The following is a 27452-nucleotide window of genomic DNA, read 5'->3' as shown; positions in this document are numbered from 1 at the left end:
GCCTGTTTGGATGGACATCTGTCTTGCATTATTTAGCTGAGATTCCTGCATTGGAAGGGGTTGGACTAGATGACCCTTGGGGTCCCTTCCAACTCTACAGTTCTGTGATTCCACGAATTCCATCTGTTGGTGATTAGTATGATCAATTAGCCAGGTATGTGATTAAACAACTAGACAAGCTGCTCACCATTTGTGGGTGAAGCAGATGTTCCAAGCAATGGCAGAAAGGCATTATAAATCCCATACCACTTTACAACATCTCCAGTAAGAGGGAACAATAGTTAACAACCCAGCCTAACAAGTGTTTCCTTTAGGTACATCTACTGATAGAACTTTTTTTTTTAAAGGTGAAATCCAGTTTCCAACAGACTTCCAGTTGAGCAGCATGGCTTCCCCATTCCACTTCTTTCCACAGTCCCTGCATACCTCTCAAACCTGCTTCATGGGGTCCCCCATATTTGAAGGATTGCAGGTGGGAGAAAAAGCAGAGTAAGTGCTATGGCACGAGTGGAAGCCTATTCCATTTGTGTTCTGCCACCAATAGATGTCATCCATAGTTTGCCAAATATTGTAAGACTGTTGTTGTTTTTAAAAAAAATCTATGTTTCAAAGGCATAATTTATTAAAAGTAACTTAGTTCTGTGAATACTTTGATGATGCCCAAAATCTTCAAAAGAATATGTATACTATGTGAGTAACACTGTGAGACTTTTCATATTGTGCTGTTTACCTTAGTGTTATCTTTTTTTAAAAGAACTTACAAGTTAAACTAAGTGAATTATTAAACTGAATCTCTGAATACAGAAACCGAACCAAGCTGAGGTACAGAAACATGCCTTGGGCAATGAATGGAGTTGGACTTTAAATTTAAAAAACAAAACAACTTTGCCTCTCTAGAGTCTAATACTAAGTTTTGAAATGCTAAATCAATTATTAAATCAAGAACAGCAACCTGTGTGCCTTTTACTCTTATGACAAGCTTTGTAACTTTTATTGTCTTTGTTGGGGGAGGGGTCATTTTTGGAAAAGAAGAACATAACCCTGAGTGGTTCAGGAAGAGAGAAGGAACAATGGTCAATAGATTTTCATTTTAATGTGCTATCTTTAGTTTGTTTTTCTCTCTTAGTTTTATTCCCCAAAACATTCTGCAGAAACTACGTGTGGCAGTAATAAAGAAGCATTGTCTGCAATGGGGTTCAAAGGTCAGAAATGAGGAGTGAAAGCTGAAACTAAGGGCACTGACTTGCATTGCTGACGTCAACTGAAATTTGATAGATGGCTTTGGTGACAAAAGAGCGGGGGCAAAAGATGAATGAGGGAAATATTAATTGGAAAAATATGGTCTGTGGCTTCTTTTAGGATCCTGTATTGCCAATTAAAGCAAGTAGACAGGAACTGAGGAGTATTTGTGCAATAAAACACAATCTCTGTCCCGTCCTGAAGTCCCTTAAAAAAAACCAAATCTTTAAATTATAATTTAATAGTTGCATGAATTCTAGAATGTAGAAGATGTACTCCTTAGGTTTAATCATTTTTCTTGGTTTTTCTTACCATTTATTTCTCCATTTAACTTTTAAATTCCCTCTATCTTACTCTCAGATGTTTGAGATAAAGAATCAATAATATAACCTAGGCAGGTTGGCAGTATGAAGCATCTTGGTCTTAGTCACCTTTCTGTAAATCCTCCTGCTGATTAAAGAAGAGGCAGCAGGTAATTTTGGATGGCCATGTAGTTTTCCCATTGCACCATTTGTGGTGCTGATAAGACTCAATTAAGGAGGATAAGATATAAGTGAGGTACACACCCACACCCCAGGTGTACAAAGAAACTATTAATATTTAAATGCAAACTATAAAGTATATTGTAATATGATTTCATGGTAGAACATATTTAAAGAAGCCATAGGTTAAGAGAGTGAAAACCCAGAGCAAAATATATATATATTTTTAGAAAGGGAACATTACAGGAGTCTTCAAATTCATTGTTTAAGCAGTGTAGTGCCAGCTCACATGATTGCCCCCACACCACCAGAATGAAATGCAATGCAATGTTGAGTGACATCTTTATTAAGGCCTCATCTGCACTGTACATTTATAGTAGTATCATGACAAGTTGAGCTTGAATCCTGGAAAGATGAAGGCACTGTGGGTGAGTAAGGAGGTCCTGTGTCCATCAAACTGTTCAGCTGCCTACCCTGGCTGGGGTTGCACTCTCTCTGAAGGAGCAGGTAAAGCTTGAGGGTGCTTCTGGACCCACCTCTGTCACTGGAGGCTCAGGTAGCCTCAGGGGATTGAAGTGCCTTTCCCCAGCTGCAACTGGTTTGACAGCTGTGGCCATTTCTGGACCAGGAAAGCTTTGCTGCAGTGGTTTATGCATTGGTAACTTCAAGACTGGATTACTACAACACACTCTATGTGAGTCTTCCTTCAAGCTTGGTCCAGAAGCTGCAATAAGTGCAGAATGCTGCAATTCAGTTCCTGACAGGAGAGAGGCCTTGTCAGCATATAACACCTGAGCTCAAAGATCTGCAGTGGTTGCTGATTTGCTGCTGGGCAAAGTTTGAGGTGCTACTTTTAGTGTATAAAGTCCTTAACAATTTGGGACCAGTTTACCTACAAGATCGTCTTACCCTATATGTGCCCACTCAACTGCTCCATTCAGCAGAATTGGTGTTACTGCAGGAGGTCTGGGTGGGGAATAGGGGCCTCCAAACCACTCTCAGAATCCTAAACAGCTGGGTGGGCTTGTGCTCTGCAGGCATAATGAACTTGAGTTCATGTAAATTCTGCACCATCCTGACTATGAGGAATAGCTTAGTGTAATATTATTATAAGAGGCATAGCCATTGTGGTGCACTCCATATCTTTTGGACTACGATTCCCATCACCCCTGGCTGTTGGCCATGCTGGCTGGGGCCAATAAGCATTTCAGTCCAACAAAATCTGGAGGGTACCATATTTATAGCAAGATGTGTGAATGTGATATATCTGTCACCTCATGGTTATTCTTTTCTTTCCCTTGCTTCACTGATTTCCCAATATCGGGACCAATTTTGCTGATGCTCATAAAGTTTGGCAGGCTCAAGGCTTCCCAACTTTGGAAACGTTTGGGTACAATTTGCTGGCTATGTGCTATCACTGCTGGACAGAGCTGCTGTAAAAGTTCAATCAACAGCTCAGCTAAGCATGAGAGAGAAAGCAGCCCACTTTGAAGTGTGTTTCTTGCCACTCATAACAAGCCAAGACTCCCTCTAATGTTGTTGCCTTGAGCTAATTGCAGATGTTGCTGGACGGATACCTGGAACTAACAAAACTGACTCAACAGGGAGCCAACTTTCTCAGAGTGTTAATTTAAGGATGTGGTTTCCACTTTTTGATCTTAATCTTTTGTTATAAGAGCAACAGTGAAGTCAAACAAATAAAAATACATACCCAGTCCCTGAGACAACTGACCACATGAACTAGCTCTGAGAGTGATGCACCATCAATTTGCATGAATATCTGTAATAAGACTGTGTAATATTATATTAACGAATTCTAAGAGCTTTGACTTTCAGTGGATTCAAGGGAATTCTTCTTAATTCTGGAATGCACCACAGAAGCTTAAAACGCCCACACGTAACCAAAACAATCCAGTCAAATTTTGGCAGAGAAGCAACCTGCAGTTTTTGTGCCTGCGTTGGCTACAGCTCCTGTGTTACTCTGCAATAGCAATTAAAAGTTCATTAATATTTAATCCATTTTGATAAATGACTCTGTAATATAGCTATAATAATGACACTGGGTTTGCCTTGAGCTCTAATTTATAATGTCTGCCTACTCGCTTCTTTACTTTGTTAGGAACAGATTGGGAATTAAATTACGTTGTCCAAGTATAATGCACTGTGTGCCTGATGAGCTGTGGCCCCTATTCACATATCCAGCATACTCCAAGAAGTGTTTCGCTGGGGAAATTACATTCTCTGTCACCGCTATATTAATCGGAAAATGCAGTTGGTTCACCTGAGTGCTGTGTGTATGTCTGAGTAAATAGAGTATACAATGAGGTGGCAGTTGTGTTCTTCAGGCCCATAAACTAGCACCATCTAGCACTCTCGCATTTTCCCTTCGCTTCTGAGTTGAAAAGCTGGCAAGGAAAGATAGCCTGGTAGGATTTTTCTTTTTCTTTTTTTGCAAACTTTATTGAGAAAGATTCCAAGAGCTTTGGGGTAAATATATTACAAAGCAGGTGTGTGGGCGTGATTTGCATGCTTCAAAGTGCTGAACCAAGTGTTAAGAGCAGCGCCAAACTTCTAGAAACTTGAGGAGGAATTTGTCACTCCACAATGACTGTCCATGAAAGTCACCGCTGTTTCTTTCTTAGAAACACCCGTCTCTTGAAGTGTGATCAATCTTGACAGTGCCAGGAGCATTAATCGCCAAGTTGCTCTTTAGTTTTCCTGGATAGGATCTATTCTTAGAGATGACATCACAGCAGCCCTCGTGACAGCGGAAGGTTCACTCGCAGATCGATGGGAGGATATCTGTCATTTTCTGGAGATGCCCAAACACAGACATTTGCTGAACTGCAGCATGGTCCAGCTCTGCCATTAATGTGAAATGAAATTACAGGTACTACATACGGTATGCAAAGTAGTCTTGGAAACCAAGCAGCAAAGGTAAAAACTTCCATTGGGGCCCATGTCCATGAGGTAGTTCTCCCACTTCTGTGGAAATCTGTGTGGAGAGCTTTCCAGTGTAAGCCATTGTGGCCTGCCAGTTCCCATGAATAGCCTCAAGTCTATATGCCAATACAGAGCCTGCAGTCATACAACTTCACAGCCAGGTCATTCACACATAGCTAGGCCCTTCCATGCCTCCTTCATGAAAACTCAGTGGCTTTTTCCATTCTACTCTCCTTGCAGTCTCCACTCTCTCTTCTTCCTGGAATAACTTTGGTTCCCATTTAGAAGCTTCTGTACCCTAGGAGGGGTACAGAAAGACCTTGCCTATGGACCGTTGGCATTTAAAGAATTTGTCTTTTAAAATGTCAGCAGAATTTCACGCAGGGCAAAGCTATATAAAGATGAGGGTTTCACAACACTCTTACTGTTATGTACTGAGTTGAATAGGATCCAAAATGCAGCAGTCTGATTGGCCCTAGAACAATAGGATTCAGAATGCAGCAGTCTGATTGGTCCTCGAACAATAGGATCCAGAAGGCAGCAGTCTGATTGGTCCACAGGAGCCACTCCACAACCTGATTGGCCTACAGGTGAATCTGGGAATTAGCCAATCACGTGGGGCCCATTGTGTAAATAATGTATATAAAGCAGACATCCTGGGGGAACTTCCATTCCTCCTCACCGCTATGAGCTGAATAAAGAGTATGAAATCCACTTTCGACTCTGAGTATATTTCATTTACTGTAGGTCTTGAGCCTCTCCCCAGCTCTGACTCCCCTGACACAATGCTTGGCTCTTCCCTGATAGCTGCTTACAGCTTAACCCGGACAGGACTGCTTATGAGCAATATGTTGAGAAAGTTTGTTATGCATTATAAAATCAGCACCACAGGTACTGAATGCAACATACTGTAAGCAAAGGCCCTTGTGGGCATCCATCACTGTTCCATAATATTAACAGACCTTCCACTCCATCTGGTTCTGACAGCCTGTTTGCAGAAGTCAGCATGTATTGTATACCAAGAATATCAGAGGACTTTCGCTCTGCTTTTCATGAGACGTTACTTTGTATGCCTGCCTGTGGATTCCAGATGTTACTTGATTAGCTTTCATTTTGTTACTGCATCAAGTTGACTCATCTCAATGCTCCTGAGTGGCTAAGCCATTTTCCCCTTTCCTCCTATCTCTGCACCAGGTCCCTCTCACTTTTCAATTACTCTCAAGCTTCTAGTCCTTATGGTTAAAGGTCACCTCTGAGCATCTACTCCTTCATTTTTCTATTGTACACACTATTCTCTCCTTTTCCTCTTCTCACTTTGCACATTTCCTTTCCGCACGTCATGCTTCCACAGTCTCTTTTTCAGAGTCTGGTGAGGACACTCTAAATGTATTTAGGAGTATTTAGGAGCGCCTCTTCCTTCTTAGTGCATCCATTTTCAAATTGCTGTCTGATGGTTGCAAGTGACACTACCACCGTGACTTAGATGGGAGCCGGAGTTGAACAACATTAAGGACACCATGTAGGCTACCACTGTCCTACATCTGTCCTAAATTTGGAGGTCTTTCAGCAGAGGCTTGACAACCATATGTCAGGAGTGCTCTGATGGTGTTTCCTGCTTGGCAGGGGGTTGGACTCGATGGCCCTTGTGGTCTCTTCCAACTCTATGATTCTATGATTCTATGATTCTGTGTTCTTAGATTCTTGCTATAGTTTACAAATGATGAATGAAATTAACATGCTCCACCTCGCAAGATTGGGCCATGATTGGGTAACACAGAAACAAATATAGTTTTGCATCTTTCCCAATTCTTGTTTTGTGAAAATCAGGAAAACAGGTAAATAAATAAATAATTTCCTACCTCATTTTTCACTTATATATTGGCCAATTATTTTTTTTAAAGTGCTAATGCACACAGACCAAATCTCACTGCAGTAATTGCAGTGTTCTAAGACTCTACAATTGTGGTCTTCTTTTAAGAGGAAAATGATTGTACAATTCCTTCCTGGTTTTCTTTTTGCCTTTGCCACTGTGATTTACCCATTTCATTAACTGAAAACACAGCTCTGCTGTTTGCTGCTTAAGCCATTTGGAGTATGAAGAGCCTCGGTGGGATTCATCTTTTGACAAAATTATGCTCTTTATTTTTCTTGCCACATTTTCAGTGCAATTTCAATCATTTTAAGTAGCTATGATTAAAAGCTGTTTCTTTGAAAAATCAAGGTACTACTGTAGTTTCAGCTTGATATAGTAATCCCCCCAAGAGCAGCAGGCCCCCAATTTTTAGAAAGATAGGAAGAAAAGAGAGAGAGAGAGAGAGAGAGAGAGAGAGAGAGAGAGAGAAAGTGGGTGAGTGGCCCTTCCCATTTTAGTCCCTGATCCCACCCACAACTGGCTTCAGCCCCTTCTGTTACTGCCGTATAGCCTCTAGCCCATGCCCCCTAAACAGAATCATCAGCGTACCAAATGAGGGATACTATACTGATGCTTAATCCAGACAGCCTGGAAATGTATCTGGCTGAATGGTCCATCTGACTGAGGTGGTAGGATGTTTAAAGTTCTGGATGGGATCACACACTTTCTTAAGAATTGGGCTCACAGTTCTGAGTGCTGTTTTGGAGTACCTTACTCTGGACACAAAGCACTATTTGCCAGCTCAGGCTGGTGTTGTTCAGAAGTAGCAGACTTGACTAACGCAATGTGTCCTACATGGACTGTCCTTGAGAACCTCCTGCAAACTTCAGATGGTATGAAAGGCACCAGTTTGGCTTTCAAATGGTAACTTGCTGAAAAGCTCTACTGGACGTTCCTCTCTATTTCTGAGTAGAATTCAAGGTGCTTATTGGTTGTTAGGAATTGGAGAACTTCTGAGAACATTTAAGACCCATGCAGGAATATAGGAAAGTGCTTTATACAGAGGCAGACCGTTGGTCAATCAAGACAATTTCCTAATCCTAAAAAAGCCCACTCTGAGATGTTAAAACTGTAGTCTGCCCAGGGGAACAGAAACTGCTAGTTCCAGTTCTGTTTTCAACTCAGGTTCTCCTGCTGAGGCTTTAAATATTTGGCTGCTGTTCCATGAACTTTAGACTTCAACTAAATACAACAGAACTAAGAAAATAATTACATGTGATAACTGAAACGGCAACCTGGAAGTGTGTTAAGCCAGTATATTGAGCAGAGGAAAGACAAGGAGACAGAGGAGTGAAGACAAGTAGAAATTGAACTGTCAGCATGTTGAACAGTACTAACATTTAAATGCGCAGTGCTATTGTAATTCTTGAAAGCACACAGTGACAAAACAGCGAAGCTTGTTTAACTTACAAAACCTGAGCAGGTGTGCATCCTTCACGAGTGACAAGATGAGTGAAGGCAAGATCTACTCCCATGTTACCCTCTTCATCAGGGATCACACACATTCAGGCTTTGATCCTCGAAGGCCGGCCACTGAAGAGCGCTGTGTCTAATGTAGGCATATACAAGAGTCCAATTAATTCATGATGCTACTGTGCGCTGCAAACATTTGCAACATGGTAATCTTAGAAATGGGATGCAGGTGGCACTGTGGTCTAAACCACTGAGCCTAGGGCTTGCCGATCAGAAGGTAGGCGGTTCGAATCCTCATGGAGGGGTGAGCTCCCGTTGTTCGGTCCCAGCTCCTGCCAACCTAGCATTTTAAAACACATCAAAGTACAAGTAGATAAATAGGTGCCACTCTGGCAGGAAGGTAAACGGCGTTTCTGTGCACTGCTCTGGTTTCACCAGAAGCGGCTTAGTCATACTGGCCACATGACCTGGAAAAACTGTCTGCGGACAAATGTCAGCTCCCTCGGCCAGTAAAGCGAGATGAGCGCCGCAACCCCAGAGACGTTCATGACTGGACTTAATTGTCAGGGGTACTTTACCTTTACCTAATCTTACAAATGTGTATATGAGATATTTCTATACCAGGTGTGTGTTGTTGTTGTTTTTTAAAAAAATTTAATATAAAATATCACTTATTAATAAAGACCCTAGAAGGAACAATTTGCCTCTTCCCCAGTGAAGGATTATAGGTGGGTGTCAAAGGCAGCCTCCTTGTCATTTGAATGGAATCCCTTAGTTTCAGTTTGTAGAAGGAAAAAGAGATGGTAGTCCATGATTTGCCTAGGGAGTAGGAGTGGGGATGTGGCTTGTGTTCAGTGTCCTCTTTCCCTTTATAATGTGTTGGGGAATACCTTCCTCCCTTGGAATGATGATCTCCTTTCCTTTTCTAATACCATTGTTAATCTCAGTTTGTGGATTTTGACCACTGAGAGCTTAGTATCTCAAGGTTGTTGTTGTTGTTTTTCTAAAAAAATAATAATTCTAAAGTATATTGACAAATTTATTGAACACGTTACAGTAATTAAAAATGCTAATAGTAATGATGACAAAGTTAACAGGGTTGGATCCAGTCTGGCTGTTGTGTGAAGGGCTCCTTTCATTTATGAAAGGCAGCCCATTTCACCTGAATAGAGGAAAGAGATGCTTCTCCCTCACCACCTTGTTCCAGAATGAGCTGAACTCCACTGGGCTTTGGAACCATAGTTGATACTCACTTATGTTAATCCAGTCTCACACTTAAATTTACAGTGCTGGATGCCACTAAGTTCTACTTAGAGTAGACCCACTGAAATCAATGCATCAAAGTTAGTCCCTCAGTTTCATTCAGACTGCTCTGGGCAACAGCTCACAATCATTAAAATGTTTATTTATTTTAAAATCATTTTTCATAACAGAGAATTAGGTATATTATTGTCACCTAATACCAAATAGGCTGCTGTTGGTAAAAAATAATAATCCATATCACAAATAGACACATATTTTCTCGGTATTAACATTTGAATTGCAGAAAGCACCCCTTGGTTGTAGTTCTTATTCTTCTAATTAAAAGGAAGAGAATGCAATAAAAATACACATATAAATGGAACCCAGTGTTTGCTTGTTTGTCCGCTTGCTGGATCACTTTCTTTTACTTTTAAAACTAATTGTAAACAAATAAGGCACAATTCCCGTGAGAGGCTACATTTTCTAGATGTATCTTGCCTTTAGTGAAATACAAGATCTGCGGATGGTTGAAGATCGTTTACAAAATAAATGCATTCCATTATTGGTCAGTTTTAATCTTAGGCAAAGGGACTGATGGCACAGGCTATAATCTGAACTTGTCTTTATCTTTTAAATTACAATAAGGTGTACCACTCCTTGCCAGCCTCTACCATGCCAATAGCTATCGCACTGTGAAAGCTGCCAGGACATTAATCAGCCTGATTAGAATTCTGAAAGCAACTGGACACTACCAAATGAAACACAAGGAGGGGGTGCCAAAGGGAGGCACTTTCAGAGCAGCTTTCAGAGCAAAGCATACCATGTGCTGCTTCGTTTTCATTTTCATCTGGATCTTGCTGACCCCTTCTTGTAGAATACTCTGTTCAACATTTCAAAAAAGCAAGCAAGCAATTAGTTAACAGAGAAGGATTCTACTAAAATAATGATGATGTGGTCTGAAGATTAAATTAAGATACTGTTCTCATTAAGGTACAGCACATATGCTGGGCGAATCATCCATTATGTATCTCATTCCAAAATAACGAAGGCTAACCATTTCTTTTTAGAACTTGCTGCATCGTTAGGTAAATGTTTAGGAAGGAATGTGCCCATTCTTGCCCTAGCAAAAAGAGAAGGAACAGAGGTGTGAGATGTGATCAGTTCTACTACTGAGACCAAGGAGGTCCGGCCTGAGCAGTGTCTGGAGGGAAGGCAGAATAGAAGTATAAAGAGCGACTGCAATCATATGGCATCACAACTCATTGCATGCAAGTAGATACTATCAATGCTAACTAGACACCTGCGGATATAGAGCGGTACACAAATTTAATAAATAATAATAATTAGATACCAGAATCAGATGCCCAGTTGACCTTGTGTATACAGTAGTTTATCAAGGAAGAAAGGGACTCCCAATTCGGGACACAGGACCTTTTGGGATGCGACTTTGGTCTAGCATATGGATAGAAGAGCGTGTGCTCATTGGAAATAGCTAATAAATACTTGAATATTATTATTAGGTACTTAATATTATTGGGAACCAATTAAAAGCAAGTAGATTAGATAATTTCAGTGCTTTTTTCTTTAAAAAAATGTTTTCTCATTTTCCTACTTATATTGAAATACTGCCCCTCAATGAGGCCAAACTTAGATTCACAAAATGTTTAGGGGTATGCGTCCCCCTTCGTCCCCCCAGAAAAAAGCACTGGATAATTCTGTGGTTTTTCTCATGTAATTCTGATCACAGATTTTAAGGATCACAAGTAACTTCACAATAGGCATTTTTTTTAAAAAAGGAAACTATGAACCTATGATGAAATTCAAACAATATACTGTACCAAGTCACATCCATCTCCATGTAACAAAACCTCAATTTTGAGTTCATCATTTTCATAATTGATATTTTCTATAATTAATTTTGAATTCAAATAACTTGGCCAGTCTGATTATTAAATATCCAAACAGTAAATATCATGCAACAGTATTTCTATTTCTAAAAATACATAAATTTTGTTTTAGCAATATGTACAAATCAACTTGCTCTTGGAACTGGGTTTTAGTGTATATTCTATATTTTAATAGGCGGGTGTATTCCTGCATGAGTCTTACAACACTTCAAATCATTCAGATGTTAATCTTTCCTTCTGACAGGCATGACAGGTGCCCCAAGAGTGATGGTCATATTTGCTAGCTGATGTTAAAAACAAATAGTCTATCATGGAGCCGACTTTCTAATTGGTATCCATTCCTGCCAGCTGACTCAGAGTAACCTTTGCAAGCACAAGCTGTTAAAAGTGCAGTCAGCTCTATCCATCTTACATTTAGTTCCATAAAAAAGGTATCAAAGTGATAATTCAGCCCAGTCCACAGCCTGGTTAGACTGAAGTACATGGATTAAACCCAGATTAGTTCTGTTGGTATCTTAGAGCTTCTTCCCACATTGCATTTTTCTCTGTGTGTACACATAAGTTTTGCATAAACATGTGCCTAAAATTGTAACAAGGAGCACGTCAGACTCTTGGAAATTAACCAAGTTCTTCTTCTGGTGGTGGTGGTGGGAGCAATATTGCAGCCCATTTTTCCAAGTCAGTCTGAGAGTTCAGAAAAATTATCTCATCTATCCTTCTCTAGAAGGGTGGGGAAGAGTAAATAAGTTGCAGGAGTGAATTTCAAGGAATTGGGAGTCCATTGAGTTTACTAAATTGTGCAAGAAATCATTATTGAGTTTGTAAAGCAAAAAAAAAAAAAAGCTTGCATCTCGTTAAAGCATCTGGAATAATCAAACAAAGGAGGACAAAGAGAGGGAGAAAGAAGAAGAAATCAAAACAAAAAAAAAAAAATGCCCCCAAATTTGGACTCCATTCTATTTGTTCTAATTATTCTACTGCTGTTCATGAGTTAGCTGAGAATGGCTGGTAATGCCAGGAGTACTGGGGACATGGGTCAACTATGGTCTGTTCCATATCTCGCTGGGAACATTGGAACTATCGATTTTTCATTAATAAATTTGATAAAATAAACTTTGTCAACCTCTCTCTACAAAGGAGCTTTTTCTGATAAGGCACAAAACCCACTATACCAGTACACAATGATAGCATTTTACAAATGTTTCCAATATATTGGTGGGGTACAACTATCTAGAAGTCTTTCATTTACAGTTCTAATACAGCAGTGAAGATATTCCACCCCACATGCCCAATGAGGTTAATTTCCAGCTGGAAAATCTGTAGTGCAGTTTGCTGTAATTTCCCGTTGAGAATTGCTGTTTCCTTGGACAGCACCTTTTGATTTCAGACGGCATGGGCAAAGGAAGTAGAAAGGGAGATGCTTCCTTTGCCAGCACAATTTGAAATCAAACCATGTGGCGGGGGAGGGGAGTCTTTACCTGCCTTCATGAGAGATTGACAGGCAGTGGCGTAGCGTGGGGGGTGCAGGGGGGCCGGCACACCGGGAGCAACATCTGGGGGTTAGGGTTAGGGGGCGCAAATCCACGGGTTAGGGGGTGCAAATTACTTGCCTTGCCTCGGGTGCTGACAACCCACGCTACGCCACTGTTGACAGGTGAACAGTTCCACCCACCTGTCAAAGCGGCTCTTGAGGATTGGGGGATGTCTAAATCCAGCCCATCAGCCATATCCACTTCTGCACCCAGGCTTTTTAAATCACAGCAGGTAGCTCCATTTTTTACACCGAGTCCCCCTGCTTCCATGCTGGGTTGGAATTGTTTACCTTGTTTTAGCTGCTGGGTTCTGTATTGATTTTAAGTGTTTGCTGGTTTGCACTGGGCTTTTTTTGCATAAGTGATTTCTTGGTTTTACCTTTTATTGCGAATTGTATTTTATTGTCAATACCCAGAGAACTTTGCTGGGTGGTGAGTATACAAATGTTATCACCATCACCATCATAATCCTATTGAGAATCAACAAACGATGCTATGGGATTACAAATAACAAATGAGCAAGATAGGGACTAGTCCTGTCTTTTACTGTCTTTTGCTAGAGATGTGCAGAGTGCACAATATAGGAGAAATGGAAATACCTCTAAATTTGGTATTAAAAAGATGTAAAAGAAAGGTGTGTTCTCCCCACCAAAAAAAATCTAGTACCAATAGTATCTAACACCACATAGATTGAGCTAGATTTATCATTAACACAGTAGCAGATTTTAAACATATATTTTGGAAATGTCCAATATTCCGTACAATATGGAACCTTGTTATGGAAATGACAAGATATTTGCTACCATCAGACGTTTTCCTTTTGGGTTACTTAAATAATTCAATTACAGATGTCAATTTGGTGGTTAATCTTTTTGCTGCTGGCAAGATCTGTATAGCAACAGATTGGAGAAAAAAATAATCCTCCATCAGTCTCAGAAAGGTTTAATAGAGTTTTGAATATTATAATACTCTAAATTAACATACTACCAAAGAGAAAGGAATGGGAGACAACCAAATCAGTTTCCAGAATGACAGATTCTATTTGAGATGCTCTGGAATAACAAGTTTCAGACAAAGTGCCCCTTTTTTCTGTTTATATTTTATCAAAAATTTTCAGTGAGGAAATGAAGTGAAGGAAAATGAAAAAAGAAAAAGAAAGAAAAACATGAAATTGTAATACAATATGATATACATAAGTAATACAATTATTCCAACAAGTGTACAAGTCATTATAATTTTCATAAATACATTCAAAATATCATATTTATCCATACAAAACCTGCATTTAAAAGCAATCCATTTGTATGTTTAAGAGTTGTCATAACGTCTATCCATTTATCAAAGAGGGCCATGGAAATATACAGTGAATCAACATCAATCTCTTGGCAGAAGTAAGGAGGGAGTCCATTTACACTGACCCATTGTCAAACCCCAAATAGTTGGTATATGGTTTAAAAAAATATTATCACCTAACCATTTTTTTCTCTCCCCAAAGTAGTATTTATGCATTCTGACTTTATCCATAACAGGCAAAATTATTGTGTCAAGCACTGAGATGGGGTGTGTGTGGAATTATTTGACTTTTGATGAGCATGAACCTCCCATATGAAGCATGTGAGCCATATATTTAGAAAATATCTAGAAATTCTATTCCTTGTTCCCACTATCTTGAAGCGTGGTTGGTTACCACCTGAGATAGGACCTTCTCTGCAGCTGAAGTGAGATTATAGAACTGTCTGCTGAATAGTGATGTTGCTGAAAGTCGTCGTACCTGAACAGAATACAAGTTTATTGGCTCTCAATGCTCAGATGCAACACAAACTGTCCATTATTTCTCTCCCCAAAAAATTGTTCTGCAGCTCAGAATGCTGTAAAATGTATTCTGTGTCCACTTGGGAAGGTTTTATGCTGTTGGGTTTGTTTGTTTGTTTGTTTACTGATTTTAATTAATACATGATTACTGCATAACTTTTTTTTATTTTACAAGTCACTTAGAGAATTTTATCGATATAAGCTATAATAATAATTGTCACAATGTTTTTCAAAGTTTATGTGTTTTCTGAGAATGCTTTGTAACTGAAGTCTGTTAGGCTATACATAAAAAGAAGTAAGCAAGGAGGACTTTTCAAGCTCTAAGTATCAACGGGCACGTCAAGTGATGTCCCCCATGCATTGAGGAAGAGGTTCTGCAACACTGAACTTGCCTGAGTGCAGGTAAAGCGTAAAGGGACCCCTGACCGTTAAGTCCAGTTGTGGACGACTCCGGGGTTGTGGCATTCATCTCGCTTTACTGGCCGAGGGAGCTGGTGTTTGTCCGCTGATAGTTTTTCCAGGTCATGTGGCCAGCATGACTAAGCTGCTTCTGGCGAACCAGAGCAGCACACAGAAATACCATTTACCTTCCTGCCAGAGTGGTACCTATTTATCTACTTGCACTTTGATGTGCTTTCGAACTGCTAGGTTGGCAGGAGCAGGGACTGAGCAATGGGAGCTTCCCCCCTCGCGGGGATTCGAACTGCCGACCTTCTGACTGGCAAGCCCTAAGCTCTGTGGTTTAGACCACAGTGCCACCCACTTAATGCAAAGCAAAGCAACCCATAGCATATGCAGAAGCTTTCATTACTAACGATGTTCCTCTAAGCTACATTTTCTTGACCTCTTTGTGGAAATGCAACAACAACAACAAAAGGCCTCCCACTGAACAGTGAAGCACCCAGGATGATGATGATGATGTTTGTGTGTTTGTGTGTGTGTGTGTGCATCACTATGTATTAGAGAGGCGTTCCCCCCCACAATCAGTTCAGTACTAAAGTGCCTTAGGTTTTAGGGAATATCCCCTTCCTAGTTCTTATAAGAGAATTTTGCCACAGTGCAAATAGTTGATGCAATATTCTATTCATGTTTGTTTTTAATTTCTTTTTGTTTTTCCCTTTCTATGATTTTTTTTCATTTTTATGTTTTTTTCTTTGTTGTAAACCACTGTGATATATCTTTAAATATTTTTATTCATAAATAAATAAATAAATAAAGATGGTCTTCAGGTTCATCTTGATTTTATTGGTTCTGTGAATCATATTGCCCCATATGAATGGTTTCCCTTTTATCTGAACATTTTAATAATATCCAATACCCCCACACCCCCTATGGCTTTCATTGAAATGTTGCTGTTTTCCAAATGGCCCAGAGGCACGATTCTGTTTGAAACATCCTAGTATGGTGTTGTAGCAGATGCTTCACAGTGGGCCAAAAGGAAAAAAATGTTGAGACGGTTTGCCCTCTCATCAAGAAATCTTCTTTAAATGTCACGAGTCATTCTAATTCTTGTCACACAACCCTTATCCTGCAGGATACCGATCACTCATAAATCAAGCCAAGGTTTTCATAAGGAACTGAGGTTATACAATATATCAAATAGGGTTTGCTGTGATAGGCGGCATAAATTGGCAGATGTCTTGGCAAAGTTAATCTAAATGAATCAGTGCCAGTGTCTGGTGTGCTAGACATCTGTGATTCACTGAAGGGTGGAGATCTGCTCTGCACACTGACAAGATGTTTGGTGAGAAAAATAAAAGGAAGTGGTTTATCTCATAAAAGATTGTCATCTGCTTTGTTGATTTAATTTTTTTTTTAAAGAAAAGGATTCAACATGAAAGCTCCTCCCTCTAAAGAACAAAAAAGCAAGCCTAAAATTCAGGCATTCCACTCTATCTCTTTTCCCGCTTTATTCCACCTGTTTCCTATAGAAGCATAATGTCTTTTGAGCAGCCTGTTTAATCACTCATGGGTTTGTCCTGTTAAGGCTGCACCATGACCTTCATTTGTCAGCTTCTGTGTGTCCCACTCAATGCATATTTCCCTCCTACTCCTTTTTCTCCATCACCAGTTTGCATTGCATATTATCAGTTCATTCTCTGCTTTTCAGAGATTGCTTTGTTAAAACCCACATGCGACTATCCGCAGAAGAAGAAATCAATGTCTCTTTATGTAGGCACTCCACCTGAGATTCTTTCTACTTCTGAAAAAAAAAATCACAAGTTTTGTGTCATTTTCTTCTGACATTCACTGACCTTCCCAACCAGCCAGTGCGCTCTCTCTCTCTCTCTCTCTCTCTTTCTCTCTTTCTCTCTTTCTCTCTCCCACCCCGCCCCACTTTTTCAATAGTTGTGGGACAGAATAAGAAAACATGTTCTGCCTCTAACAGAGATTTGATGAGTGTTGTTGTTGTTTAGTCATTTAGTCGTGTCCGACTCTTCATGACCCCATGGACCAGAGCACGCCAGGCACTTCTGTCTTCCACTGCCTCCGCAGTTTGGTCAAACTCATGTTGGTAACTTTGAGAACACTGTCCAACCATCTAGTCCGCTGTCGTCGCCTGCTCCTTGTGCCCTCCATCTTTCCCAACATCAGGGTCTTTTCCAGTGAGTCTTCTCTTCTCATGAGGTGGCCTCATGCTTCAGGAGCCTCAGCTTCAGGATCTGTCCTTCCAGTGAGCACTCAGGGCTGATTTCCTTAAGAATGGATAGGTTTGATCTTCTTGAGGTCCATGGGACTCTCAAGAGTCTCCTCCAGCACCATAATTCAAAAGCATCAATTCTTTGGCTATCAGCCTTCTTTATGGTCCAGCTCTCACTTCCATACATCACTACTGGGAAAACCATAGCTTTTACTATACTGACCTTTGTTGGCAAGGTGATGTCTCTGCTTTTTAAGATGCTGTCTAGGGTTGTCATTGCTTTTCTCCCAAGAAGCAGGCATCTTTGAGTGTTAATCCCAATTTATTTAGTCATGTAAGATTTGCACAACGTTATTAAATGAATAGCTGTAATGGGCTACCTGCCACAGTCCCACTGGATTTTTGGCCACTTTCACATATTTATTGGGGGCAGTATCTGGGGCTCACCATTACAATACAAGGTGGTACAGGATTCCATTGCTATTATTTCTTTTTAGACACAAAAAAGTTTTTCCCTCCTGCTCCAAGCACTGGTAGAGCTACAACCAGCAGGAGCAGAGTGGCAATGAGAAGCCTGTCAGAAAGTAGTATTATTCAACAGGGCCTTTGGCGTGTGTGTGTGTTTGTGTGCACGCGCGCGCGCTATCATCACTGGGCAGACTTGTGCCCAGCCTCCAGACACTTTGAAATGGCCAAAAGGTATGGACAGAATGCTTCAGCCCATTGCGAATAAACATACTCATACCATTTCTGAGACTGTAATCAGTGCTTTTTTTCTAAAAAATATATGTTTAGGGGTACTCTCATTTTGACTCAAGAAAACCACCATTTTATAGTTCAAATCGGGGGAAATTAATACAGTAAATAGACAAAAGTACAAAGAACATGCATTACCTCATATAACACAGCTGACAGCTCACACTAACTTCCACATTGGCATGAGGTTTTGTGCACTAACATCTTCCCGATTCCTCTGCTTGCTGTTGGTGTCTGTCGCCAGATGTCGTCCTTTCAAAAACCATGAATTTACATACACTGAAGGCTTAAACAAAGGAGGGCCTACCGATTTCATAAACATTAAGTTGCCTACAGGGTTTAAATGCAATGAAGCTTTTGTTGAAGTCAGTATTAAATTCATCTGAGAGAAGCCATGGTCACACTCACTTGTTGAAATTGGGATGTACTTGATTGTGTTTAAAAGAGGCATAAGAGATGATGGAATATTATTTTCTGAAAGGTACTCAGAAAAGTAGTTTTAGTATCTTCTCCTGTTAGATTCACAAAATGTTTAGGGGTATGTGTACTCCTGGGTCCCTCCAGAAAAAAAGCACTGACTGTAACCAAGCTGAGCATCTGTTATTGAAGCAATTACACATTCTTGCAATTGCCTCCACTTCTCTTTCCTTCATCCATGGTTTCCTGTGTCAAACTTTAAATGGTAAAGTCCTTGGGGGCAGGGACCAGTTAGTTCACTTGTACACTATAAAGCACCATGCATCATCATAAAGCACCATAATAATTTGTATATAGGCTTGTAACTTTAGCACTGTGAATACATAAATCTTATTCAAGGCTATAACTTGCTTTTTATTGTGAGAATGGATTCAGATTCATTCTGATTCTGTGGACTGTTCTTCTGAAAATTGGCTGCCCAGATAAATTTGTAAACATCATTTGGTTCCTCAATGATAATATGATAGCAACAATCACAGATAACAATGGCTCTCAAAGAGAACCATACACAGTGGGATCAGGTGTTAAGGAGGTTTGTGTTATTGCCCCAACTCTATTCATTATTTTCATTGCCATGATCCTACACTTTGTCGAAGGGAAATTCCCCACTGGAGTAGAAATCATTTTTTGAACAGATGGAAAGCTCTTCAATCTGAGCAGGCTGAAAGCAAAGAGTAAGGTTACCGTAACTTCCGTCATAGAGCTTCAGTATGCTGATGACAACGTAGTGTGCGCACACTCAGAGGATGACTTCCAAACTATCCTAAATATCTTTGCAGAAGCTTACAAAAAGCTTGGCCTGTCATTCAACATCCAAAAAACCAAAGTGCTACACTAACAAGTACAAAATAACCCCTCTGCAGCGCCACAAATCCAGCTCAATGGTGTAATGCTGGAAAATGTCGATCACTTTTCCTACCTAGGCAGTTATCTTTCCACAAGGGCCAACACTGATGCCGAAATCCAGCATCACCTGAGCTCTGTGAGTGCAGCTTTCTCCCAATTGAAGTGCAGAGTGTTTGAGGACCGGGACATTCACCGGGAAACCAAAATGCTTGTTTATAAAGCTATTGTACCACTAACCTTACTATATGCTTGTGAAACATGGGCCACTTATAAACGCCATCTCCAGTTCCTCAAAAGATTCCACCAACAGTGTCTCCAAAAAATTTTACACACTACTTGGGAAGACAGGCGAACTAATATCAGTGTATTGGAAGCAGCGAAGATCACCAGTGTTGAAGCGATGATTCTTCAACACCAACTTCGATGTACTGGACATGTTGTGCAGATGCCTGTTGATCGTCTTCCATAGCAACTACTCTATTCCAAACTTAAAAATGGAAAGCATAATGATGGTGGTCAACAAAAGAGGTTTAAATACTGTCTCAAGGCAAATCTAAATTTTTTTAGTATAAACACTGACAAATGGAAAACACTGGCCTGCGAGTGCTCCATTGGAGAACAACCTTTACCAAAGGTGTCATGGGCTTTGAAGACACTCAGACTCAGGACGCAAGGGAGAAACATGCTAAGATGAATGCACCCTTGGCAAATCCACACCATGATCAACTCCTGCCCAGAAACCAATGTCCCCACTGTGGAAGGACATGTGGATCTGGAATTGGTCTCCTCAGTCACTTATGGACACATTGTTAAAGCTGTGTTTATGGAAGACAATCTTACTCGGCTACGAGTGATCGCAAAGAAGAATACCCAGAAATGTAATGAAGTGATGAACGATAGCTGATGGTTAAATCCACAATACAAATCTATGCATCACACTCATACTATGCAGATATTCAATGTCTTGTCCAACAGCTACTCCACTTTAGCTCATGATAAAGCTTGATCTACTACAAACAGTGGAGGGACGCAGGTGGCGCTGTGGGTTAAAGCCTCAGTGCCTAGGACTTGCCGATCGAAAGGTCAGCGGTTCGAATCCCTGCAGCGGGGTGCGCTCCCGCTGCTCGGTCCCAGCGCCTGCCAACCTAGCAGTTCGAAAGCACCTCCGGGTGCAAGTAGATAAATAGGGACCGCTTACCAGCGGGAAGGTAAACGGCGTTTCCGTGTGTGGCTCTGGCTCGCCAGAGCAGCGATGTCACGCTGGCCACGTGACCCGGAAGAGTCTCCGGACAGCGCTGGCCCCTGGCCTCTTAAGTGAGATGGGCGCACAACCCCAGAGTCTGTCAAGACTGGCCCGTACGGGCAGGGGTACCTTTACCTTTACCTTACTACAAACAGTGAATGTGAGCCTTACAGGGTTGAATGCTTTTGCATGACCATCAGTTCTCAAGACTTGTCCCAGTGTTCTTATTTACTTAGTGCAAGGGAAAGGCTCTTTTCTATAGGCAGCCGATTAGAGTTCCAAACTGAGCAACACTATCCTAAGAATATTTCTTCCAGGTTCCTTACTACGTGTCTTTGAAACAAGTAAATGTGTGTATGTGCAGGGGCTGAGGAATCCACTGAGACCTACGCCATGGCTACCCAATTTTGATCTAAGTTCCAAGCTTAGTACATGCGAGAGCCAGGACTTGGGAATTTTTCACTGCTGTGCAAACGTTTAGGCACAGAAGGCATGATCAATACAACTCAGAGCAGTTCATTCTAATGTTCTGATGTGGTGTGCACAAGTGTGTGATGTTGCCCTCCAGTTGTTGGTCCATAGAGATGATAAGTTGGTACAAGCAGTGGATATGTTACCATTTCTTTACTCAGGCAATAAAGTCCTACATTTCTGAATGTAAAGGACCCAGTCTTTAGTCCCAATTCCCTAAGAATGTGTATTATTTATCTGTTGCCTGCAGTGCTAGGTTCTGTTAATACAGGTTTCTGTTGAGTCTCACTTCTTTGATTTATTATATGCTGAGTTGTAAGTTACATACTCACTTGCAGTTGTGGCTGGCGAAGAGGTGAGGTGGGTTGTTTTGTAATATAAATAATTTGCAAGGAGCAAAAGCCACTGGCATAAATCCTGAAACACATTCCTATAGTATGCAACAAATTTCCAGAAAGCTGTAGCATAATATGAAGAAATCTACAATCTCAAGGGATGTTCATAGGTCAAGATGAGCAAAACGATGCATTAAATAGAGCCAAATAATCCCCTGGTTTGGTTTTCCGTTGCACACTAAGAACTAGGTTTGAAGCATGAATCATAGAACCCAATCCTTTTATTATATTTCATTACTGAAATAGAAAGAGAGCTTCAGCATGTGCTCAGCATAAAAAGCAAAATGATAGGAAAAATTAACCAGGAGATGAAGAAATTATGGAGAGATTCAGATAATCACACTTGTAAAGTGTGTCTGTCATGATTTTATTAATCAGTTTGGTGACCAGAACAAGAATATAAGAGGAATGGCACATAAAATGGGTTGAGCTTGGGCCACATTTTATTTAAGCAAACATTCATACATGGAATGAACAGTGAAGAGAACTAGCCTAAATGAGCCATGCCCTTTCCAGAACAGGGGGCACTACAGGGTAAGGACCCCTTTACCTGGCCCTACAGATGGGGAAGAAATTCAGTTTTGTTTGCATTCTAATGAGAAACTACCTAATTCATACTTCTTGAATCAATGCATGAACTGAAAAAACAGCTATCCTTTGAAATTTACACTTCTGTGAATTTTGCAGTGGAGTTTGCCAACCCTACAATGTGTACAGAAATGCATTATATTAGGGGAAGGTGTGAATAAAATTGCATATTTTGTTGAAGATAGCAAACAAAAAAATTGCATTAGTTTGGAGAAGCTTGATTTCTCAAAAATGCGTATCTTAATCAAAAGTTTGTTGAAAATCCTTGTGGGCTGTATACAGGTGCTAGGTATTTATATTTATTTATTTATTATTGAATTTATATACCACCCTATACCCGGAAATCTAAATAAACCACACTATGGACATACCTAAAACAAGAGCTGAGAAATGATAGGAAAAACATACTGTGTTCATGCCCTACATGTGGGCATCTCATAGGCATCTGTTTGGCCACTTTGAGAAAATGATACTGGACTAAATGGTCCTTTGGCCTGATTCAGAAGGACTCCGCATATGGTTTCATGCATATACAGGAAGGCAATACCTGTTAGAGTCACAAGCACCTCTATGGGCAAGAGCTAAATTCTTGAGAGGAGACTGATGCAACTACAAGAAAGCAAGCTCTGTTTGAGTCACCTACATCACTCACACCCTCTTTTTCTTTTTTGATATCTGGGACATTCTGCTTTCATATTGCCATTGGTTCCACCATAGGATTCATAAGCACCAACCTGCTTGCAGCAATATATATTATACTGGCAGGTAATCACATTCCAGTGAAAGGTTATGCTAAAGCAAAATAATTGCTCCGTGTGACCTTCCCATGTATGTGGCTTGAGGGATCATTTTTCAAAGCTGTCTGCCTTTGAGTAATTGCAGCATACATTAGGCAGCAATCACTCCATATCATCGGAAGACTTTCCCATTGATATATATTATTCCTAGTGTCACCCCAGCTGATGTATAATCAATTGCAACTTAACTATGGTTGTGGAAGATAAGCTTGCTAAGCCATTGCAAAGATGGAAATGTTCAGAAGCAATCACCATGGTTCTGCCCTTTCTCCTCCTTCCATCATTAGACTTTCTAGGTTAAACATGGAGTCATACCTGCTTTTTTATGATATTGATAGCTAGATACAATTTGGTAATGACATCTGCAGCTAGGTAAGTTTCTTCATTAGGTGGCCAGGTGAAAAAGAGGGCAGGGGTCCTTACAGCTGCTGAAACTGAAATTCTGTAGGAATTTCAGCTGAGATTACCTTGGCATATAAACTGTTGATTCCCTTGCTGCTTAATCTCTTCATTGTGAATACTGCTTGCTCTTTGTGTTTGTGATTTTTGCAGCTGTTATAAGTACAATTGTTTGCATTGTAAAATGGCTGGATCACTGCTGCTTTTTCTGCTTGCTTTGTCTGTGCATCCTTTGCATAGTAGGTATAGTTCAGCTATGCAAAAGCCAGAGGTTTCTACGCTTTGGTCTCTCCATTCAGGGAAACAAGAGTTCAATGCAGGCAAAAGAACTGTGTGAAGTGGGGCAGGTGAGGGGTGTGGTCTGGCCAAGGGAGGCCCAAGGGCCAGAGAGAGACAGAGAGGGACCTGGAGAGTTGCATTTGATCCCTGGTCCTGCCATTTCCCATTCCTGCCATCTGGACCCAGGGGTGATGGTGGTGGTAGACAATAGTGAAAAGCTCATGAGGCCCTGTAGGCTTCACCTTGCCTATTCCTTTCTGGGAAGACTGGGGGGGGGGCTTACTGGTTTCACCCTTCAACTCACCTTCATGATAAAGTGCAAAGCCTCATGGGCGCTGCAGGGGGCGCCACAAGGTGTGCCACTGAAGTAATGGTTCACATCTGCCATTCATGGGTGCTAAATTCTGAGCCAAGGTGGTGTCTTTTAGATGAGGAAAGGGAAGGAATCTCCATCCTACCTCCTCGTTAATCTTCTGTCCACAGAAACGCAGGGAGGTGATAATGCTGCAGATCCCCTCAGAACCCACGTTAAAACAGCTGTGGCCTTTATTGACACTGTATGTTTTGTTTCCATCTTCATTCCAACTGTGGTGGCAAAACAGATTATTCCATGGTGACTGCACTAATTTAGAAGTTAATCTACCCTTCATGGTAAAAGACTGGGAATACTAACCCATTAAACCTGTAGAATTTATTGTGCAGCTCTTGATGGACTGAACAAATACAAAATTATTATAATTAATTAATTAATTATACTACCTTTCACCCAAACACCACAGGTGGTTTACAACATAAAAGCCCCAGTGAATAATTCCATAAGTGAATGCTCAGAAACCTGTCGAATGTCATCTTCATCACTAAGCACACAGTAAATCCTACTTACGAACAATAGGGGAAACCTTTAGACTTAAACTCCTAGGGAAATGCAATACATACTGGGGAAATGTTATATGGAGGATATCTGGACATCTTCATTCTGAATGGCAACATGTCATTCTGCTGATTGCATGTCTTGCTTGATTGTGTGTCTAATGCTGTGCAAAAGTCTCCAAAACATATATATCCCCAGAGGGCTGCCTCTCATGTTTCTGTCTCAGTGTTCATGCCAGCAGTGAACACTTTTGCCTGAGTGCTGCAAAAGGTTGCCTCAAAAATTAACAGTGTAATATATCATAGGATGCTGTTTTAAAATTTATAGACAGAGAAAGATGGTGGTCATTCTCTTTGCTTTCCTAAGCAATTGAAACATTGTTAATGTTTTAATTGCACCTCAGGTAACTGACTCTTTACTCTGATAAGTCTCCTGGACAGATGACAGATCATTCGGTTTGATGAGACTTGTGTGTGCATATGCTTTAAAGAGAGAGAATATAACAGATCTAGCTATCAGTCAGCTTACCAGGCTACAGGCAGTGCTTTAATTGAACAGATATGTGATCTATTATTTAACCCCAATAGATTAGGCAGTGTATCAAAGGAAGTAGACACCTGTATCCTGTTGCTTAGAATAGATGACTTGTGGATTATTTACCAGAGGGTGGGGTAGAATGTGTGCTATGCTGGGGGGGGGGGAGGCAGTCAAAACCATGTAAACTATTTAAGACCAGGATCTCAATGACATTCAAGTGCCTTTCTGTGCTCACACTGAAGTGTGTTATGGACTCTGATTGAAATGTGTGCATGCACCAGGGATTGTAGGATATTATCAGGACCACACTAGGACTGTGGCTAGCCATAACCAAATCTAAACTGAGAGGGGGTGTATTGAGCAACCAGGGGTCCTGGAGGTAAATGGATGGAGGATGGATGGTGGCTAATGAATTGAGGTTGAATCCTGACAAGACAGAAGTACTGTTTTTGGGGGACAGGGGGCGGGTGGGTGTGGGGGACTCCCTGGTTCTGAATGGGGCAACCGTGCCCCGAAGGAGCACGTGCACAGCCTGGGAGTCATTTTGGACTCACAGCATTCCATGGAGGCGCAGGTCAATGCTGTGTCCAGGGCAGCTGTCTATTAGCTCCACCTGGTATGCAGGCTGAACCCCTACCTGCCCACAGACTGTCTCACCAGAGTGGCGGTTCCCTCACCATGAGAAGCAAAGGGCCTTCTCGGGCCTTCTCGGTAGTGGTGCCCACCCTGTGGAACACCCTCCCATCAGATGTCAAGGAAATAAACAACTATATGACTTTTAGAAGACACCCGAAGGCAGCCCTGTTTAGGGAAGCTTTTAATATCTAATGAATTATTGTATTGTAATGTTAAGTTGGAAGCCACCCAGAGTGGCTGGGGAAACCCAGCCAGGTGGGCAGGGTATAAATAATAAATTATTATTATTATTATTATTGTTATTATTATTATTATTATTATTACTAACAAATTGCTGGATGTGGAGTAGGGCAACTGAAGACAATCGAGAAAACTTGCCAAACTGGGGAGCAAGAAATTAGATCCTAATGTACAACAAGCAGAGTTTGGGATGTGTAAGAAATGAGGTTTCCTCCCCCACCCAGAATTCTATTATTATTATTATTATTATTATTATTATTATTATTATTATTATTATTTTATTAAACATGTTTTCCCCTTCACCATTCATTCCTCAAAACCACATTTGTTTCATGATGCATACATTCATTCCATATGCTCCTGCTACTTACACCAGTTTTCATGTATTTCTTTTTCTTCTACTGAGTTTTTTTATATTTGCCATGCAGCTACTATTCTGGTGAGGATGTGTGTATGAGCTGGCTGCTCCCCCTGCCCCCAAAATATTCCAGAACAATACAATGTGTAGGGCATTTGGGGGAAAGAAAATGGTAGGAGGCACCATGAGGCAGCCACTGACCGACTAGTCCTCCGTTTCTGCTGGAGAAAAGTCTTAATCTCCACCCTACCTAGTCTGGATAGGTATGGATAAGAGAAATGAACAAGGAACCTATTCATGTCTGTAAGTTACCACATTTGGTCAGATATATAAAAATTGAACAGAAGTATCACTATCCAATTCAATGGTTTCATTTGTCCCCAAACAAATGTGCAAGCCTAATACTGTTCTGCTAAGGTCCGTATAGTTAAAGCCATGGTTTTCCCAGTAGTAATGTATGGAAGTGAGAGCTGGACCATAAAGAAGGCTGATCGCCGAAGACTTGATGTTTTTGAATTATAGTGCTGGAGGAGACTCTTGAGAGTCCCATGGACTGCAAGAAGATCAAACACATCCATTCTTAAGGAAATCAGCCCTGGGTGCTCACTGGAAGGACAGATCGTGAAGCTGAGGCTCCAATACTTTGGCCACCTCATGAGAAGAGAAGACTCCCTGGAAAAGACCCTGATTTTGGGAAAGATGGAGGGCACAAGGAGAAGGGGACAACAGAGGACGAGATGGTTGGACAGTGTTCTTGAAGCAACAAACATGAGTTTGACCAAGCTGCGGGAGGCAGTGGAAGACAGGAGTGCCTGGCATGCTCTGGTCCATGGGGTCATGAAGAGTCGGACACAACTAAACAACAACAATACTGTTCTGCTAACCAAGAAAGGTCAGAGAAGGCTAATGACTATTGTTAAATACCAAACCTGGCCAATCCAGAGAACGTTAGACTCAGTAGAATTTTTCACAATGGTGTTTCATATGTCAAGGAGGTTTTAGGGGCTAAACACAGAAAGTCCCAGGAAACAAGGGTCCTGGTTCAATATAGCAACACGGTGCTGCTTTTCTCCCATCTACATTTGTCCAAAATCAGGAAGAGAGAAGTGTAGCATCTCTCATCATACACAGAAGACATTCCCGCACAACATATTACAATGGCCCAGTTTAGACTGATACAAGTCCATTGTTCCATCTAGCGCTGTATTTATTGTCAATTCTGAGAAGTGGCAGTACTCTAGGTTCTCAGGCAAATGGCTTTCACCCTACCTGCTACCTGTTTTAACAGGAGACGTGAAGTATTAAATCTAGGATTTTCTGCATGCAAAGCATGTACTTCACAACTGAACTATTGTCCCCCATGATGCTGGCATGTCAGCAACCATTCAAACAGAGTTTCCACAGCGACAACAAACTATTTGTAAAAAACAGGCTTC

General features: G+C 40.9%; 1 long non-coding RNA gene across 1 annotated transcript in view; it reads right to left on the bottom strand.

Moving 5' to 3' along the window:
• Window positions 1-4242: 4242 nt before the first annotated feature.
• LOC310833908 overlaps window positions 4243-27452 on the bottom strand; it is a 37157-nt gene continuing 13947 nt past the window's right edge. Inside the window, exons 2-3 of the long non-coding RNA XR_014558997.1 lie at window positions 7987-8125; window positions 4243-4583 (exon numbers count right to left, since the gene is read on the bottom strand). This is a non-coding gene — a long non-coding RNA (uncharacterized lncRNA). The remainder of the gene's footprint in view (window positions 4584-7986; window positions 8126-27452) is intronic.

The sequence above is a fragment of the Podarcis gaigeae genome, assembly GCF_964106915.1.
Source record: "Podarcis gaigeae genome assembly, chromosome: 1".
NCBI classification, from domain to species: domain Eukaryota; kingdom Metazoa; phylum Chordata; class Lepidosauria; order Squamata; family Lacertidae; genus Podarcis; species Podarcis gaigeae.
Note: the sequence above shows the minus strand (reverse complement) of the source record. Positions and strands in the feature narration are given on the sequence as shown.